General features: G+C 45.4%; 1 protein-coding gene and 2 pseudogenes across 1 annotated transcript in view; 2 read left to right on the forward strand and 1 right to left on the reverse strand.

The window, feature by feature from the left end:
• The window catches only part of LOC134936091 (zinc finger protein 850-like), a 250,676-nt gene that overhangs the window by 32,686 nt on the left and 196,802 nt on the right, over positions 1 to 21,188 (reverse strand). The gene's annotated exons all lie outside the window — the stretch shown is intronic.
• Positions 8,889 to 9,006, forward strand: LOC134938128 (5S ribosomal RNA; annotated as a pseudogene).
• Positions 9,127 to 9,244, forward strand: LOC134937832 (5S ribosomal RNA; annotated as a pseudogene).

Below are 21,188 nucleotides of genomic sequence, written 5' to 3' on the forward strand. Positions count from 1 at the left end.
TATATGTGGCTATGTGCTTATTACACTATAGGCGATGCTTTTCGCCTGATGTTCCAATGTTTTCGTTAAAACTTAGATAGAAGTAGAACTGTTCCAGTTTCAATTAGATAGCAAACGTTCATTTCTCCTTATTTTAGGATGACCTTCTTTATTTATCTTATCTATTTTTGCGATTGATAATCATTTGTTAAGTATGTTCTGGTTTGGAGGCGACGGTGGGTAACTTTGGCTGGTATGCCACCCACCCACACCTGTCCGTCACGATACCCATGTGACGGGATCTCTAGCTCCTTTATGGATGCTATTTCTGTTTTTTTCCCATGTTCTATTATTTGTTCTGTTTTCTCTTCTCCTATTCTTCTCCTTACTGATGTTGACTTTACTTCTTCTGTCTTAGAGGACTGTGCTGCTATGTATTATACTTGGATGCAAGTGTTACTGATACTTTTCGCTGTGCTATGCATCACCCTGTCATACCCTCCCACATGGCCACCTTTTTAAGTCTTAATGTTAAAGGGCTCAATTCACCCCATAAGAGGCGCCTGGCTCTGAAATATTTTGCAGATCAAAAGGCGGACGTAGTAGCTATACAGGAATCCCACTTCCCACTACACTCCCCTCCTCAGTTCTCCAATACCAATTACCCAGTTCACTATGTCTCCTGTGGGCCGTTTAAGAGGAACGGTGTCGCTATCCTTTTCCATAAATCGTGCTCTTTCCAATTGGAGGGCAAGTGGGTAGATGGCAATGGCAGATATCTGATTCTAGTGGGGAAACTGCGAACTAAATATGTTACTTTGGTCTCCCTTTATGCCCCTAATTCTAATCAACCCCGGTTCCTGAAATCCTTTTTTCAAAAGCTGTATAGTGTCAAGAAAGGTGCGGTTTTCCTGATGGGTGACTTTAATTTAGCCCCTGACCCTAACCTAGACAAATCCTCAAAACTTGATAAACAGTCTGCTAACGCAGCCAAAGCCCTGGCCTCCTCTTTTTCACACCTAATAACCGAATTTGATTTATATGATGCCTGGAGGGTCAGGAATATCGGTGCTAGAGACTATACATTTTATTCGGCAGTGCATAGATCCTATTCTAGGATCGATTTGCTCCTGACGGATAAATGGACATTACAATCAATTCCTAACGTCAAAATATTGCCGATATCGTGGTCAGACCATGCGCCATTACTTTGGTCTTGGTCATACAAAACGCCTATTCCCACAACACGCTCTTGGAGGTTACGGGATTACATTTTGAAAGATGAAGACGGAGTCTCTATATTACGAGAGGCCTTGTCTTCTTATTTGGACACCAATAGCCCCGCTGATACCTCTATTTCCAATCATTGGTGCGCCCTTAAAGCAGTCCTGAGGGGTGCAGCTATCCAAGCCTCAGCCCACATAGCGCGCAGAGACCGGGAAGTTCAGTTGGCTTATGAGCTGGAGGTGACGACGCTAGAAACCAAACAAACAATCCCCTGCCGACGATCTCACCCTTGCGTCCCTGACTGAAGCAAAGAGGAAATTGAACAGTCTCTACCTTTTGCAAGTACAAAGAGCACTCTCCAACCTGAATCAAAAATATTACACATTAGGCAATAGGGCGGGTAAATTACTGGCGCGGAAACTCAGAGGGAAAAACCTTATCAATAGAATTAAATACTTGACAAACCCAGATGGATCGCTGTCCCTGAACCCTAAAGATATTGCGAACCAATTTGCCTCTTATTATAGAAAACTATACAATCTCAAACATGATTCCCTCACCCCGCAACCCTCCTTGCAGCTTATACGATCTTTCCTAGATTCCATTAATCTACCTTCCATTTCCCCTGATGATGCTTCCACACTTTGCACACCCTGGACTGAGAGGGAAATTCAGACTTCCCTGAAAGCCCTCAAAAATGACAAGGCCCCTGGGCCAGATGGGTTTATTAATCTCTTTTACATTACCTTCCAAGACTCACTCTCCCCACTTCTTCTTAATCTGTACAATGACGCTTCCTCTAACCCCTTCCCTAGAGAAATGTTGGAGGCACAGGTGATAACGATTCTCAAACCTGGCAAGAACCCATCTCTCTGCGCAAATTATAGACCCATAGCACTTTTGAACACAGATATTAAGTTGTATGCCAAACTGCTTGCAAATAGACTGAATCCGTTGATCCCCACATTGATTCATCAAGATCAAGTGGGTTTTACTATTGGACGCCAAGCCCCTGACAATACCAGGAGAGTCTTCTCCCTTCTAGAGGCTCGCTCCGCATCGCGGGAACCCTTATTACTGCTCTCCCTTGACGCGGAGAAAGCTTTTGACAGGATCCATTGGTTATACATGTCAGAAGTTCTTGCCAGGTTTGGGTTCACGGGACAATTTTTACAGAATGTCCTACGTCTATATACGCACCCCTCAGCACGCGTTTTTAGTAATGGGTTTTTATCCGATTCTTTCCCCATCACCAACGGCACCCGGCAGGGCTGTCCACTGTCACCATTAATTTTCATTTTAGCAATAGAACCTCTGGCAGAGAAAATCAGAGCGTCTACCCTAGTTAGTGGAGTTTCCATAGGTCCCACGCAACATAAGATTTGCCTGTTTGCAGATGACGTCCTGCTGTTTGTAACTAAGCCCGAATCTTCTCTCCCAGCTATCCACGATATTCTGCAGGAATACTCTAAAATCTCCTATTATAAACTAAATACGGCTAAAACGGAGGCATTGGCATTTGACATTGAACCGATCCCACTCCAATCCCTACAATCCACATATCCTTACGCCTGGCAGGACTCTTCCCTCCAATACCTGGGGATCAAGATCCCTTCCAGTTCTCATTCCACGGTGGATTGTAACTACCTCCCTCTCCTGGGCCACTTCCAAACCCTCACCAAACAGTGGACGAATTACGAAGTTTCTTGGCTGGGGCGCCTTTCATCAATTAAAATGATGCTCCTCCCTAAAATTCTTTACCTGTTTAGAGCCATACCTTACTTAGTCCCGCTTGCTCTCCTTAACAAATTCTATTCTGTCATGTCTACTTTTATTTGGAAGGGTAAAAAACCCAGGATAGCTAGGAACCGCTTGTTTAGATCCAAAGGTAGCGGGGGTCTTGCATTCCCTAACCTCGAACTTTATCAGCATGCATGTCTCCTTGATCAGTTGAAGGACTGGCTCCGGACTGAGTCCGTAAAACCCTGGGTAGATATTGAAAGACATATGTGCACTGAATTTCCTCTTGCAGATTTAATCTGGGTCAAACCCTTACATAGACCCCCCCCTACCAAACTTATGAGGAGTATAACTAATTCTCTTAAGGTCTGGGACAGATTGGTCACTAATCTGGGCGACTGCCCGCTGCCCTCCACGCACCTATCCATTTTGGCGATTTCCAAACTGCTCCCAGACCTCCCATTGCGGAACTGGCGGGAGCTCGGGGTTCAGCTGGTCAAGGACTTGTATGATAAATCAGAGCTTAAAACCTTCCAACAGCTACAAACCCAATATCTGATACCGTCAAAGGACTTTTATAAATATCTACGTATTCGACACTGGATTAGGGCGAATATGCCCGATCCTCTCTCCTCCCCTACTCCCCCTCCATATATATTAAGTAACTTTTCCTCCATATACCACAAAGGTGGTATATCTCAGTGGTATGTTACGCTCCTCTCTCCGCTCAATGAAATGAAATTACATATTCAAACACGGTGGGAATCAGAATTTAATATTCTTCTGACAGATCAGGAATGGGAAAATATTTTTATGAATATTTTTAAAATGTCTCGGTGCATCAATCACACTGAAATGATGTTCAAATTAATTCATTACCTCTATCACACGCCTGATAAACTACATAGGATCTGGCCAGATTCCTCTAAATTTTGTTGGAGGCAATGTGGATTAGAAGGTACTTTAATTCACACATTTTGGACATGCCCAGTTATTAGGCCATTGTGGATGGAGGTTTTTGGACTAATTGAAAAGGTCACAAAGGTGACCCTCCCCCACCGCCCTGAGATTGTTCTTTTGCATTACTTTCCTCCTTATGTACCCTCTGAATACTCTTATGTGATAGGCCATATTCTCATAGCTACCAGGGCCGCAATCGCTCAATATTGGAAAAGAACAGATCCACCACGCTTATCCAAAATTATAACGTCAATACAGCGCAATTTCGAAATGGAAACTATGAGCATCAAGTATTCCTTAGCTCCCCAATCCCCTCTATTGAAATGGCTACCGTGGTTTGATTACTATTCCTCCTGCACCACCTCCCGGAATGCCTTGCCTTGTAATGGGTGATGTTTAGTTTCTTTTTCTTTCTATATATATGTCTATATACTGTTTAGTTAAAAATGTACAGAAGTATGCGCAGGTACTATACAGTTTCCCTGAAAGAAGGATGGTCAGCATCTCCTCTATTCTGTGTTCCACTCTTTCTCTATCCCCTCCTCTTCTTATCTCCCCTATTTTTTCTTTATTTCTAACTTTCAAGTCTTTTAGTATTATTACTTTACTGCCATGTATTATGGTTTTCAGACATACTACTAATGTGTTATTGGCTTTTTTGTTTACATAACGTTGTGTATGTTCTGTAATGAAAATATTCTCTAATAAAACTTCTTCAGTTAAAAAAAAAAATTACTTGGCGCAGTCGCAGTGCGAACATTGCGCATGCGTACTAAGCGGATTTTCACTGCGATGCGATGAAAAAGAACGAGCGAACGACTCGGAATGAGGGCCTATATTAATGACCATAAGAGTAAACGTAATAAATGTATTAATGACGATAGGAATGAAACTGACAAATGTACAAATTCTAACCAATGCAAGTTGCACCCCATGTTAAACGTCCATCAGGATTACAAGCAAGAAAATGAGCCAAGCATGTTGTCGGCATTTTCTCCAGCAGCCACCAGAGAACACACAGGTGGGCACGGCCCAATCGGTAAAGGCAGTAGTAAAAACCCCTAACGGGGGGTCAGATGAGGTCGTGTCCACAGGTAAGTACGGTATTGTACATTATGCACAGACAATTGCACCTCACATTGTAGAGTCAACACAAGATGGTGTAGTTGAACTTAATCCTGTCAGGGTGATTGCAGTCCCAAATGGAAAGACTGACGCTCTGGGAGTCACTCCAGTCAGAGACATTGCAATGCATTGTCCCTGGTCCCGGACAGAATTGAGGACAATTATGTCTGAATTTCCCGATCCCAGAAAGGATCTAACCGCATGTCAAAGTTTTTTTTAAAGAACTAGGAAACTCCGCCGAACCCAATAACAAAGATTGGCGGAAAGTGCTGAGGGCAATGTTTGCCCTCCAATATTGACCCTGCGAAATTCATCACTGATTGTAAGTTAGACGCAGAAGTACCTCTCACTGAGGAATACAATCAGGAGAATGTTAAACAGATCAATCTGCAGTTAGGAGTATATTTCCCAACTGTTGTCAAATGGAACAAAATTTTCTCCATTAGACAAAAGGAAGGTGAAACTGCTTGTGACTATTTCCATCGAGCACTGCAGGAAATTGCTAGATACACTGGGATCGCGGACATTGAGGAAAGTGTACATCATACAGAGGTAGCGGTGTCCGTATTAATGGAAGGTTTAAAAGAAACGCTGAGAACCAGAGTACAACCACTCAACCTAACTGGAGAGGTATTTCGGTGGCTGCATTAAGGGAGTCCGCTATCGAGCATGACCAAAATATCCAAAGAACCAGGGAGGAACAGGGAGAGCGGTTGATGGTGATGAGCATCCAAGCACTGAAAGAAGCATCAACTCGACCAAAACCCCAGGCCCCTGGCACACAAAGGAAGCCAAGGGTTTGTTATCTGTGTAAAAGGGAAGGGCATTATGCCAGCAACTGTAACAGCACACATAAAGTCAGACCCCCTAGACAAGAACACGAGCAAAGTTATGACACTTAATTGTAATCAGGGATCATATAGAAAAAAATTTGGGCCGCACCTGTAGTCTGCAGCCAGTGAAGTTGATTGTTAGCCTTGATAGTAAACCTGAGGTCACAGTTGATGTAATTGGTAGGTCATTCCTTGTAGATATAAGGGCGGCCAGGTAAACTCTGTAATGTATTTTTTTTAATGTTTCCTTTTTATCTCCGACGTTCACCAGCAGAACTACAGCTCAAACGACACATGTCTACTCGGTCTTTTCAGAGGTCTACCCAACCCCAGTATGTCTTACCAGCATCGTTGTGCCTGGCCAAGCACAAAGGGTGGAGAGTGGAAATACTGGTGGGGGAAGACTGTGCAGAGATACCGATAGACATGTTGGTGTGACAGCCTGATGGTGATTTGAATTTTTTTTTCTCTTTTTCTATTGTTCTTTCTCTTTTTGTTCTTTCATGTTTTACGGATGGTATGTCACACAACAGTTAGACAAATGGTAATGCAAGATTTATGCTCCATATGTTCTCCCCGATGACGCATATTTCATATGCGGGAGAAAGGCGTATAAGTGGCTTGCCCCAAACTCAGAGGGATTGTGTTACGTTGGAAAAGTGTTGCCAGAAGTATTGACCATGACCCATCAATTAAGACAATGTTGTGATAAGACATGATCCCATGATCCGTTTCTTTCACCCGTTTCTCCTTTGTTTTTCTCCAAGGTAAAAAGACATCCACCTGGAAGAAGATTGTGATGACCCTCTATACAGACCATTGATGAACTTTTTCACAGACATTTGATGAACTTTTAGAGACTTTAACTTTTATGGACACTTGAAAAAGTCTGCTTGTCACTTACAGAAAAGATACAACAGCCCAGACAAGACATCAACGAAACTTCGACAAGACATCCAAGGACAATCACATACAATATCATATGAATGCATTTATAACGCATGTCTCTTATCTTCATCTCTACTATCTTCAGGTAATGACACACATAGTCAACAGGTGATATAGACACATATATTAGCACTCACATATTTATCCCCCTTCATGTATCATCAACTAATATGCACCCCATTTGTTGGAACTAAAAGCCGAAAAGAGCTCGGTAGAGTTTGTTAGCCCACTTACAGCCCCTTAATACGGGATAAGAAGGATTCTATACTTCGCAATACCTCGAAGCTTATTTTAGAACATGTACGGCACGATGATACATGACCCCTCAGACATGAATTTCATACACAAATGCTTTTACTATCTCACTAGGTCATACATTTCCCATATTCTCCTCTCCTCCCTACTCCCAATCATAAATAAGTATTTCATGGTAATATATATATATATATATATATATATATATATATATATATATATATATTTCTGCTTGAATTGTTTAGATAGTGGCAGTTATTGTTGACTGCCAAAGGGTGGACTGTCAAATTCGAAAATATCATGATTCACATGCCTTGTACTAACCCCATGCACATGCCCGCTGCGCGTGCACACGCTCTGCCGTGCGTACGCATATTCGCACTTTGCATAATGGAGCTTCTACGGCCGTGCGCTTTGGCGCGTGGTATGCGCATTTACGGTAGAGTTTGTGAGCGTCTAGCGAGCGACTCGATCGCAACATATTTAACCCATATAGTGTATTTTATAGTTAATATGCCCCTAGACAACGTCAGCAAGTATGTTTAATTTAAACGGTTCCTGGAACAGAGAGATTCCTCTTTACATGATAGGAAGGGTCAGATAAAGGTTGAAAGGTGGTGTTTAGTATCCAGCTGTAGGGTATTTTAAGGGTAATATTCTGATGCTAGTTAGGAAAGGATCGCTCGCTCTTGCGTATAGTTATGTACAAAAGTAGTTTATGGACATTAACTGTATTTGCTGTTTATTACACATGCGGTGGGAATCCTGTGGATACCTCCCACCAGAGCAGTTGGAGAAAGACACAGCCCACCTGTTCGAACCCACCTATGACCTTTGCTGTAATGTAGAGACACATCCCTTTGTCCAATGAACAATGAGGTTACAGTGACCATTGTATTGTGAATGTATGTTGTGTTTAAAAGGACCACTGTTGCCTGGCCAGTCTCACTCTCTCTGAAGGCTTTCTACCTGAATAGCTGAGGGCTGGATTCCAGATTGCGCATGCGAAAGATTCCCCACGTATGTATTATTCTCTGTAACCATTTTGTTATCCTGTTTGCCATTGTTCATATTATTCTCTGTTATTCTGTTAGATTTCTATGTTAAGAAGACAAGAGAAAGACAAAATAACCTTGTGTGGAAGCACTCATTAATTAAATATGAAAAAGATGTGAAGACAATATATGGTTGAGGAAAGGACCCCTTTGAGTCCTACCTCAAAAAGATAGAATAAAACTTGACTTTTATTGGTTTACTTATAAAAATTCACTGGGGTGAACAAAGGTAAATGATAACAAAAATCTAGATTGCCATTGTACCAAATATGGTTCTAGATGTGGCAGGTGAAAATATTGGTATAATTTTAGTATAATTGTTTGGAAAAAACAATATATATAGGTCACAGAACAATCGGAATGTATTTCAAACCTAAAGAATAAATATAAAGCAGGCACTTGGATTGTCAGACCCGATAATAAAGGTTCTCTTGTCCCTGTTTAGAGACAATAGCAATTAGCAATACAATTCCTATTTGATAAGACTCTAAACAGGGACAAGAGAACCTTTATTATCGCTGCTCTGAATTAATTAATTTTTTGCAACATAATCTAAGTTTATTGCTTATCTACAGTGGACATACTCAAAGTGGCAACTTCTAACATTGTATCTATATTTAAATAGCATATCGGACCCCCCCATTGGGTCTGACAATCCAAGTGCCTGTTTATATTTATTCTTTAGGTTTGAATTTACTCATTTATAGTCAACAAGTGATTGCGGACTATAAATTTACTTACATTTACTTACTTCTTGAATTAAACGGCCCACGGCCATACTTCCCTGAATGCGCCCGAACTCGTCTGATCTTGGAAGCTAAGCAGGTATGGCCTGGTTAGTACATGGATGGGAGACCTCCAGGGAATACTAGGTGCTGTGGGCCAGTTTTTCAGGAGACTTTACAATAAATCAACTATTTGATTATATTCACATAACCCTTCAGTTGATCATATATGCATTTCTTAAATCAGCACAAAAATTATCCTAATTCCTGATACAATTGGCCCACGGCCATACTATCCTGAATACGCCCGATCACGTCCGATCTTGGAAGCTAAGCAGGTATGGCCTGGTCAGTACGTGGATGGGAGACCTCCAGGGAATACTAGGTGCTGTGGGCCTTTTTCCTTCAGGAAATCCAATATCATTTTCCTCAAAGCTTACCATACATTCCGATTGTTCTGTGACCTATATATATTGTTTTTTCCAAACAATTATACTAAAATTATACCAATATTTTCACCTGCCACATCTAGAACCATATTTGGTACAATGGCAATCTAGATTTTTGTTATCATTTACCTTTGTTCACCCCAGTGAATTTTTATAAGTAAACCAATAAAAGTCAAGTTTTATTCTATCTTTTTGAGGTAGGACTCAAAGGGGTCCTTTCCTCAACCATATATTGTCTTCACATCTTTTTCATATTTAATTAATGAGTGCTTCCACACAAGGTTATTTTGTCTTTCTCTTGTCTTCTTCCTGTAGGTTAACTACAAAATCCATGGGAGCACCGCCAAAACTTAGTACTATTTATGATTTATAATAATAGTCAGTATTTTGGTATTATATATATATATATATATATATATATATATATATATATATATATCTTCTTTCTTATTCTAAACACTTAATCATAGAGCTGGTGCAGATCCACAACTTTGTTTTTAAGATTTCTATGTTAGCCTGTAGAGTATGAATTGTATTGTTTTATCTTTTAAATATACTAGTTTCCACGGCAGTGTTAGAGCTGCTGGGGTTTATTAAACTAACTAAGTTGTTGTATTCACATTTCTGCAAGGGGCTGTCTGAGCGTCTCAAATCGCTCTAACAGCATACACATTATTAAGGTTTCCCAGCGTTACATCGCTGCAGTACTTTATTAAGGTATTCAGTATAAGCATATCCTTACAGTTTGTTTAACATAACAAGGTTTAAAGGTTATCATCTGTGTGTACGCCCGCTGTGTGTATTCCGTACACTCAGCGCAGCGTGTGTACGCTACGTGCGTACCATGTGCAAAGTCTTTGTACGCAAATAGCGTACAAAGTGCGTAGCACGTGGTCTGGCGGCCATTACGGCTCCAAGGTGATTGTATATAGCTTTATGTTTAAAGGTAATATTTGACATTATCAATATATATATATATATATATATATATATATATATACACACACACACACACACACACACACACGAGAATTGCACGTGATGGAGGGTGCACTCTCACTGTGTATAAAGTCCACACATTTCATCAATAGAAAAATTTTATTGTAGCCTCAAAAGTTTCGACGTTTCGATCCAAAAACCAGGATCTTTTTCAAGAAGGGCAATACATGAATCATCAAATCCAATCATAATATAATGAAGCCGAATAATTAAAAGTATATCTACAAAAAATAGAACATAAACATGACTGAGCCTCCCAGGTCCCAATATATAACAATATTAGCGACAATGCTTGTATCAACATAAACTACTGCATAATACCAAATTTAGAAAAATGGAACTCATATACCAAAAACACATTATATATATATATATATTATAGTTCATAAGGTCGACCACACTTAGGTCAACAGTGTATTTGTCAACAGTGACTAGGTCAACACCTAAAATAGGTCGGCACAAGCATTAGGTTGACATGGGCAGGGTCGACAGGTAAAAAATTGGTGCGTAGAGTGACGGGGAACCCCAACTAGTGCACCATGTTCCCTCGCATGGCTCACTTTGATCACCATGCTTCGGGCAAGGTGCCTCGCTCCGCTACTGCTGCGCTCAGCACAGGTTACCATTCCCAATTGTAGTCCATGTGGATTGTAAAGTATGAAAAAGTAAAAAAAATTAAAAATAATTGTAAAAAACTCATGTTGACCTTTTGTCATGTCGACCTAGAACATGTCTACATAGTGTCAATGTTGGCCTAGAATCCATGTCGACCCAGTGATCGCGCTGACCCGAAAAAAAAAGTGGGTCCCAGGGACCCCTCACTTTTAAAAATTGGGGTCCTACCGATCCTTTTCTGGGTCCCATTGTAATGAAGGTTCATATTAATCTCATTACCAAATTAAATATAAAAACACAAACTTGATTTGGACACTACAAAAGTGTAGTAGGAGGGGGGAAGTGACAAAGCTGCTGGCCTGTGTAGCATACAGGACACTCTGCAAAAGAGCTGTAACTAGACATTTTGGTGCCCTTGTGGCAGAAAGTGAATTGATGCTCCCCGTCCTACACCATAAAGAATGGAAAACGCGAGCAGCAAAAATGTAGGGGCGTGGCCACATAATAGTGCCAATTCACATTACACCACACAGTAGTACCGCTTATACACATTGCACCGGGTAGAGCATAATATACACTTTGCACCAGGCAGAGCATAATATACACTTTGCACCAGGTAGAGCACGTTATACACATTGCACGGGGTAGAGCACGTTATACACATTGCACCGGGTAGAGCTCGTTATACACATTGCGCCAGGTAGAGCACGTTATACACATTGCACCGGGTAGAGCACGTTATACACATTGCACCGGGTAGAGCACGTTATACATTTTGCACCGGGTAGAGCACGTTCTACACTTTGCACCGGGTAGAGCACATTATATACACATTGCACCGGGTACAGCACGTTATACATTTTGCCCCGGGTAGAGCACGTTATACATTTTGCACCGGGTAGGGCACGTTCTACACTTTGCACTGGGTAAAGCAAGTTATACACATCGCACCGGGTAGAGCACGTTATACACACTGCACCGGGTAGAGCAAGTTATACACTTTGCACCGGGTAGAGCACATTATATACACATTGCACCGGGTACAGCACGTTATACACACTGCACCGGGTAGAGCAAGTTATACACATTGCACCGGGTAGAGCAAGTTATACACATCGCACCGGGTAGAGCACGTTATACACATTGCACCGGGTAGAGCACGTTATACACATCGCACCGGGTAGAGCACGTTATACACACTGCACCGGGTAGAGCACGTTATACACATCGCACCGGGTAGAGCACGTTATACACATTGCAGCCACCACCTCAGACCCCCCCAGACACAGTGATCACAGGTGTCAGCGAGGGAGGGTGGTGTCCACAGTGATTGTGCGGGAAAGGGAGGGGGATTGTGCAGTAAGGGGGTGCCCAGAGTCATTGCAGGTGTCACTGGAGGGGGTGTCCTGCCATTTTAGGTCACAACACCATATCGATATTAGCTTATTACAGCCTGTAGTAATGCCCTCCAGCAGCCGCATCTTACCAGCACCGCATTACCCTCCCTCCCTATGTAATGAGCCAGGCAACAAGGAGCAGACAGAGCTGCAGAGTAGCCGCTGCCCCGCTCACTGTCCCGTCTGCCAGGCTGTGCGGTCAGCGCCTCTCACTTGCAGCATCGGCCCCGGATCCCCGCGGCAGCATCCAGACGGGTGAGGACAGGAATCCTATCTCTCCCAACCCCCGTGGCATAACACTCACAGTGCCCCACATACTTACCATCAGGAGTCTGGCATCAAAATTTCATCCGATGTCAGAGTTCTGTCATCGGCATTGTGGCCGCACATCGGGATTTCAGTGCTGGGATTCCGACTGTCAGCACCCTGACCACATCCCAGTATGTATGTATGTATGTATGTATGTATGTATGTATATATACACACACACATATACATACACACACACACACACACACACACACACACACACACAGAGACTCAATTTGTTTCCACCAACCTTGTGATGTATGCATATTTATTATATATTTGTGTATATGGTGGGTCAGTGACCAAGATGCCCGTCCGGTCTCCAGACATAATCCTGCGCTTTACACTGTTCTCAATAACCAGCATTACAGAATCCCCACAGCCTTGGGAAACAATGAGGACTGGTTGCTGCTGGTATAGATAAATAAGAAGTATTTGGAGTGAATGCAGACACACAGGGGATTGGGTGGTGGACACATTGCTGCTGGTGATGGAGCGGTGTAGTTACCGGACGCCCACACACAGCTGAAGGAGAGGAGGCATGTGCACAAGTCTCACCGGGAACACATATCCCCAGGGTGCTGCATCTCAGAACAATGGATGATGAGCCCAGCAGGGTGGAGAGCAGAAGGAGCTTGGATAAGTGGCCACGTGAGAGGTGCAGGTGGCTCATGGTGGGTGCAGAGACGGAAACAAGACTGTCTCTGAAAAACAGAGCTAAATGAGCAGAGACAGCTAGATGCTGTACTCCGGTCCTTATTTAGTAGTAGTGGCTGTGGTCCGGGGGCAGTGTGTGGCGGCTCTCTATGTGTGAGGGCCCTCTGGAATGACAGCCCCTGTCACCCCACCCTTAATCCAGCCCTGTGGTCATGGGTGCCCAAGGCTCACCGATGTGCAAGGAGAGCCAAGACTAGCCCATCTGGTCCTGTGGAATAATAAGAATTTACTTTCCGATAATTCTATTTCTCATAGTCCGTAGTGGATGCTGGGGACTCCGTAAGGACCATGGGGAATAGCGGCTCCGCAGGAGACTGGGCACAAAGTAAAAGCTTTAGGACTAGCTGGTGTGCACTGGCTCCTCCCCCTATGACCCTCCTCCAAGCCTCAGTTAGGATACTGTGCCCGGACGAGCGTACACAATAAGGAAGGATTTTGAATCCCGGGTAAGACTCATACCAGCCACACCAATCACACCGTACAACTTGTGATTTGAACCCAGTTAACAGCATGATAACAGAGGAGCCTCTGAAAAGATGGCTCACAACAATAATAACCCGATTTTGTAACAATAACTAAGTACAAGTATTGCAGACAATCCGCACTTGGGATGGACGCCCAGCATCCACTACGTACTATGAGAAATAGAATTATCGGTAAGTAAATTCTTATTTTCTCTAACGTCCTAAGTGGATGCTGGGGACTCCGTAAGGACCATGGGGATTATACCAAAGCTCCCAAACGGGCGGGAGAGTGCGGATGACTCTGCAGCACCGAATGAGAGAACTCCAGGTCCTCCTCAGCCAGGGTATCAAATTTGTAGAATTTAGCAAACGTGTTTGCCCCTGACCAAGTAGCTGCTCGGCAAAGTTGTAAAGCCGAGACCCCTCGGGCAGCCGCCCAAGATGAGCCCACTTTCCGTGTGGAATGGGCTTTTACAGATTTTGGCTGTGGCAGGCCTGCCACAGAATGTGCAAGCTGAATTGTACTACAAATTCAACGAGCAATCGTCTGCTTAGAAGCAGGAGCACCCAGCTTGTTGGGTGCATATAGGATAAACAGCGAGTCAGATTTTCTGACTCCAGCCGTCCTGGAAACATACATTTTCAGGGCCCTGACTACGTCTAGCAACTTGGAATCCTCCAAGTCCCTAGTAGCCGCAGGCACCACAATAGGCTGGTTTAAGTGAAATGCTGAAACCACCTTAGGGAGAAATTGAGGCCGAGTCCTCAATTCTGCCCTATCCGTATGAAAAATTAGGTAAGGGCTTTTATAGGATAAAGCCGCCAATTCTGATACACGCCTGGCTGAAGCCAGGGCTAACAGCATTACCACTTTCCATGTGAGATATTTTAAGTCCACAGTGGTGAGTGGTTCAAACCAATGTGATTTTAGGAATCCCAAAACTACATTGAGATCCCAAGGTGCCACTGGAGGCACAAAAGGAGGCTGTATATGCAGTACCCCCTTGACAAACGTCTGAACTTCAGGAACTGAAGCTAGTTCTTTTTGGAAGAATATTGACAGGGCCGAAATTTGAACCTTAATGGACCCTAATTTTAGGCCCATAGACAGTCCTGTTTGCAGGAAATGCAGGAAACGACCCAGTTGAAATTCCTCTGTAGGGGCCTTCCTGGCCTCACACCACGCAACATATTTACGCCAAATACGGTGATAATGTTGCATAGTTACATCCTTCCTGGCTTTGATCAGGGTAGGGATGACTTTATCCGGAATGCCTTTTTCCTTCAGGATCCGGCGTTCAACCGCCATGCCGTCAAACGCAGCCGCGGTAAGTCTTGAAACAGACATGGTCCCTGCTGGAGCAGGTCCTTTCTTAGAGGTAGAGGCCACGGGTCTTCCGTGAGCATCTCTTGAAGTTCCAGGTACCAAGTCCTTCTTGGCCAATCCGGAGCCACGAGTATAGTCTTTACTACTCTCCTTCTTATGATTCTCAGTACCTTGGGTATGAGAGGCAGAGGAGGGAACACATACACTGATTGGTACACCCACGGTGTTACCAGAGCGTCCACAGCTATTGCCTGAGGGTCCCTTGACCTGGCGCAATATCTGTCCAGTTTTTTGTTGAGGCGGGACGCCATCATGTCCACCTTTGGTTTTCCCAACGGTTCACAATCATGTGGAAGACTTCTGGGTGAAGTCCCCACTCCCCCGGGTGGAGATCGTGTCTCCACTCCCGTAATGAACACTGCTGACAGTGCTATCACATGATTTTCCGCCCAGCGAAGAATCCTTGCAACTTCCGTCATTGCCCTCATGCTTCTCGTGCCGCCCTGTCTGTTTACGTGGGCGACTGCCGTGATGTTGTCCGACTGGATCAACACCGACTGATCCTGAAGCAGAGGCCTTGCCTGACTTAGGGCATTGTAAATGGCCCTTAGTTCCAGGATATTTATGTGAAGTGACGTTTCCATGCTTGACCACAAGCCCTGGAAATTTTTTCCCTGTGTGACTGCTCCCCAGCCTCTCAGGCTGGCATCCGTGGTCAACAGGACCCAATCCTGAATGCCGAATCTGCGCCCTCTAGGAGATGAGCACTCTGTAACCACCACAGGAGAGACACCCTCGTCCTTGGAGACAGGGTTATCCGCTGATGCATTTGAAGATGCGATCCGGACCATTTGTCCAGCAGATCCCACTGAAAAGTTCTTGCGTGGAATCTGCCGAATGGAATCGCTTCGTAAGAAGCCACCATCTTTCCCAGGACCCTCGTGCATTTATGCACTGACACTTGGCCTGGTCTTAGGAGGTTCCTGACTAGGTCGGATAACTCCCTGGCTTTCTCTTCCGGGAGAAACACCTTTTTCTGTACTGTGTCCAGATCCCTAGGAACAGCTGGGATTTTGGAATATTTAGAATCCATTCGTGCTTTTGTAGTACTACTTGAGATAGTGCTACTCCGACCTCTAACTGTTCTCTGGACCTTGCCCTTATCAGGAGCTCGTCCAAGTAAGGGATAATTAAGACGCCTTTTCTTCTAAGAAGAATCATCATTTCGGCCATTACCTTGGTAAAGACCCGGGGTGCCGTGGAGAATCCAAACGGCAGCGTCTGAAACTGATAATGACAGTTCTGTACCACAAACCTGAGGTACCCTTGGTGAGAAGGGCAAATTGGGACATGGAGGTAAGCATCCTTGATGTCCAGAGACACCATATAGTCCCCTTCTTCCAGGTTCGCTATCACTGCTCTGAGTGACTCCATCTTGAACTTGAACCTTCTTATGTAAGTGTTGAAGGATTTCAGATTTAAAATGGGTCTCACCGAGCCGTCCGGCTTCGGTACCACAAACAGCGTGGAATAATACCCCTTTCCCTGTTGTAGGAGGGGTACCTTGATTATCACCTGCTGGGAATACAGCTTGTGAATGGCTTCCAATATCGCCTCCCTGTCGGGGGGAGACGTTGGTAAAGCAGACTTCAGGAACCGGCGAGGGGGAGACGTCTCGAATTCCAATTTGTACCCCTGAGATACTACCTGCAGGATCCAGGGGTCCACTTGCGAGTGAGCCCACTGCGCGCTGAAAATCTTGAGACGGGCCCCCACCGTGCCTGAGTCCGCTTGTAAGGCCCCAGCGTCATGCTGAGGACTTGGCAGAAGCGGGGGAGGGCTTCTGCTCGTGGGAAGAGGCTGTCTGCTGCAGTCTTTTTCCCCTTCCTCTGCCCCGGGGCAGATATGAGTGGCCTTTTGCCCGCTTGCCCTTATGGGGACGAAAGGACTGAGCCTGAAAAGACGGTATCTTTTTCTGCTGCAAGGTGACTTGGGGTAAAAAGGTGGATTTCCCGGCCGTTGCTGTGGTCACCAAGTCCGATAGACCGACCCCAAATAACTCCTCCCCTTTATACGGCAATACTTCCATATGCCGTTTGGAATCCGCATCCCCTGACCACTGTCGCGTCCATAATCCTCTTCTGGCAGAAATGGACATCGCACTTACTCTAGATGCCAGAGTGCAAATATCCCTCTGTGCATCTCGCATATATAGAAACGCATCTTTTAAACGCTCTATAGTCAATAATATATTGTCCCTGTCCAGGGTATCAATATTTTCAGTCAGGGAATCCGACCAAGCCACCCCAGCACTGCACATCCAGGCTGAGGCGATTGCTGGTCGCAGTATAATACCAGTATGTGTGTATATACTTTTTAGGACATTTTCCAGCTTCCTATCAGCTGGTTCCTTGAGGGCGGCTGTATCAGGAGACGGTAACGCCACTTGTTTTGATAAGCGTGTGAGCGCCTTATCTACCCTAGGGGGTGTTTCCCAGCGCGCCCTAACCTCTGTCGGGAAAGGGTATAATGCCAATAATTTTTTAGAAATTAGCAGTTTTTTTATCGGAGGAAACCCACGCTTCATCACACACCTCATTTAATTCATCTGATTCAGGAAAAACTACGGGTAGTTTTTTCACACCCCACATAATACCCTTTTTTGTGGTACTTGTAGTATCAGAAATGTTCAAAACCTCCTGCATTGCCGTGATCATGTAACGTGTAGCCCTACTGGAAAATACGTTTGTTTCTTCACCGTCGACACTGGAGTCAGTGTCCGTGTCTGTGTCTGTATCGACCTGAGGTAACGGGCGCTTTAGAGCCCCTGACGGTGTTTGAGACGCCTGTACAGGTATTAACTGATTTTCCGGCTGTCTCATGTCGTCAACAGTCTTTTGTAAAGTGCTGACACTATCACGTAATTCTTTCCATAAGAGCATCCAGTCAGGTGTCGACTCCCTAGAGGGTGACATCACTAACACAGGCAATTGCTCCGCCTCCACACCATTTTCCTCCTCATACATGTCGACACAACGTACCGACACACAGCACACACACAGGGAATGCTCCGATAGAGGACAGGACCCCACTTTAGCCCTTTGGGGAGACAGAGGGAGAGTTTGCCAGCACACACCAGAGCGCATATATATATATATATATATATATATATATATATATATATATATATATATATAGGGATAACCTTATATAAGTGTTTTTCCCCTAATATAGCTGCTGTATATATTTATATGCCAATTTAGTGCCCCCCCTCTCTTGTTTTACCCTGTTTCTGTAGTGCAGGACTGCAGGGGAGAGTCAGGGAGCCTTCCTCCAACGGAGTTGTGAGGAAAAAATGGCGCTTGTGTGCTGAGGAGATAGGCTCCGCCCCCTTCTCGGCGGCCTTTCTCCCGCTTTTTTGTGGAAAACTGGCAGGGGTTAAATACATCCATATAGCCCAGGAGCTATATGTGATGTATTTTTAGCCATTTAAAGTATTTTCATTGCGTCCCAGGGCGCCCCCCCCCCCCAGCGCCCTGCACCCTCAGTGACCGTAGTGTGAAGTGTGCTGAGAGCAATGGTGCACAGCTGCGGTGCTGTGCGCTACCTTAGTGAAGACAGGACGTCTTCTGCCGCCGATTTTCCGGAACTCTTCAGTCTTCTGGCTCTGTAAGGGGGACGGCGGCGCGGCTCCGGGACCCATCCATGGCTGGGCCTGTGATCGTCCCTCTGGAGCTAATGTCCAGTAGCCTAAGAAGCCCAATCCACTCTGCACGCAGGTGAGTTCGCTTTTTCTCCCCTTAGTCCCTCGATGCAGTGAGCCTGTTGCCAGCAGGTCTCACTGAAAATAAAAAAACCTATTTAAACTTTTACTCTAAGCAGCTCAGGAGAGCCACCTAGATTGCACCCTTCTCGTTCGGGCACAAAATCTTAACTGAGGCGTGGAGGAGGGTCATAGGGGGAGGAGCCAGTGCACACCAGCTAGTCCTAAAGCTTTTACTTTGTGCCCAGTCTCCTGCGGAGCCGCTATTCCCCATGGTCCTTACGGAGTCCCCAGCATCCACTTAGGACGTTAGAGAAAAAATGTTAAATAAGGTAATACTGGCTATGGTAGAAAAGTGTAAGTACACACAGGGCATCACAGCTTGCTGCATATGGGGCTGTGGGGCTGCATAGCCGCACACCGGTCAGAGTGCCCATGCTGATCTCTGGCCACCACTGACCAGCAATGGAAGATGTCCTGGACTGATGAATCACATTTTCTTGTAAATCATGTGGATGGCTGTGTGCATGAGCTTCATTATCCTGGGGAAAAGATGGCACCAGAATGCACTATGGGAAGAAGAAGAAAAGCTGGCAGAGGAAGGGTGATGCTCTGGGCAATGTTCTGCGGACAAACCTTGGGTCCTGCCATTCATGCAGATGTTACTTTGACTCGTACCAACTACCTAGACATTGTTGCAGACCAAGTACACCCATTCATGGTAATGGTATTCTCTGATGGCAGTGGCATCTTCACGGAGGATAATGTACCCTGCCGCACTGCAAAAATGTTCAGGAATGGTTTGAGGAACGAGACAGAGGAGTTCAAGGTGTTACCTTGGCCTCAGATTTCCCCAGCTCTCAATTCGATTAAGCATCTGTGGAATGGGCATTAAAAAAATAGATTCTGACCCATGGAGGTCTGACCTCTATATACTGTGTATGTATAATGTGCACAGTGTTATTATACAACAGGGACGCTGCCCTATGTTATACACATGATACGCAGAGCCGGCCACATACACACGCGGGGTACGTGGCCGAGTAAGACACCACACTGAGGAGAGCACCAGGTAGCGGGCACCCTTTCCTGACGCTAGAGACGGAACCCTCTCAGCGGCAGCGGAGACCGGAAGGTCAATGGTGAGCCTCGGTAAGCAGCACTGCTGGGGCCAAATGTGTATCTGGCGCTGGGGACATGTATCTGGCACTGCTGGGGGCAGTGATCGCAAAAACGCGCTATAGCGCGTATTTTACCCGAAATTGAGGACCAGTGACTCGTTTTTAAAAAAAGGGTGGGTCCCCAGGGACGCGCTGCACTGTGATTGGCTATAAGTTTAATGAACGATGTCCTCCTTGCCCGGCTGCAGAGAGGATTATAAAAGTGGAGGAGGAGCCAATCGGGCAAGGGAGCGAGACATGATTAATTAAACCTGCGGCTGTCTGAGGAGGACGTGGTGACCCATCCCCCCTACGTCTAGTGGCAGTGAGGATTGCGGTGCGGTGCGCGGCGGGCAGGCGGGCTACTATCCTGCCATATGCTGAGATCTGAAGTCTGCAGGGGACCTGGCGGCGTCTATCCCGCTGCAGTGAGCTGGGGATCAGAGACTTCCTGAACGTTGCCTCGTGCATCTGCTGGGGGACCTGGTCTTGCTGTCAGAGTACTGTCGCCGGGACTCTCACGCAGGTGACGTACTACTCTGCTGGCCGGGAGTGCAGACTGCTGCTGGGCTCCGTGACAAGGTGCGGCTGCATCTTTCCTGCCTAGCCTGCCTGTGCTACATTCAAGCTTTCTAGGAGCTGCCACACACACACACTACAGCCGAGGTGGTGGTGAGTTCCGGGGGTCAGATAGTGTGGACACGTAGTGCCAATGTTGATGCTAGATTTAAGTGGCCTAAGGGAGAGGAGCCATGACACAAGGGGGAGGAGCTATGCCAGCGGGATAGTTCCTCTACGATCCACGCCACCAATACCTTTAGTAATCAGGTGGCGAGCGAAGCGGAGCGAGCCACCGAGCCCGAAGCGCGGCGAGCGAAGCAAGCCCGCGAGGGTACTTTTCGGGTACCCTGTTTGGCCGTAGCTCCTCCCCTGTTGACGTGTCTCCTCCCCTAGTGACGTCGGAAGGTCCTTTCTCCCACTCCGATTTAGAACCAACCGTAGTGCTAATCATACGCACTCCCCACAACATGTTCACAGTGCCCATTATACACACACCCATCTGACACCCCCTCCACTGACACCCACTGTGTCGGTGGACGACAACTGGGGGTCAGACATGGTGGCTACAATGTGTATAATG

Source organism: Pseudophryne corroboree, chromosome 6, assembly GCF_028390025.1.
Source record: "Pseudophryne corroboree isolate aPseCor3 chromosome 6, aPseCor3.hap2, whole genome shotgun sequence".
In the NCBI taxonomy this organism is placed as follows: Eukaryota; Metazoa; Chordata; class Amphibia; order Anura; family Myobatrachidae; genus Pseudophryne; species Pseudophryne corroboree.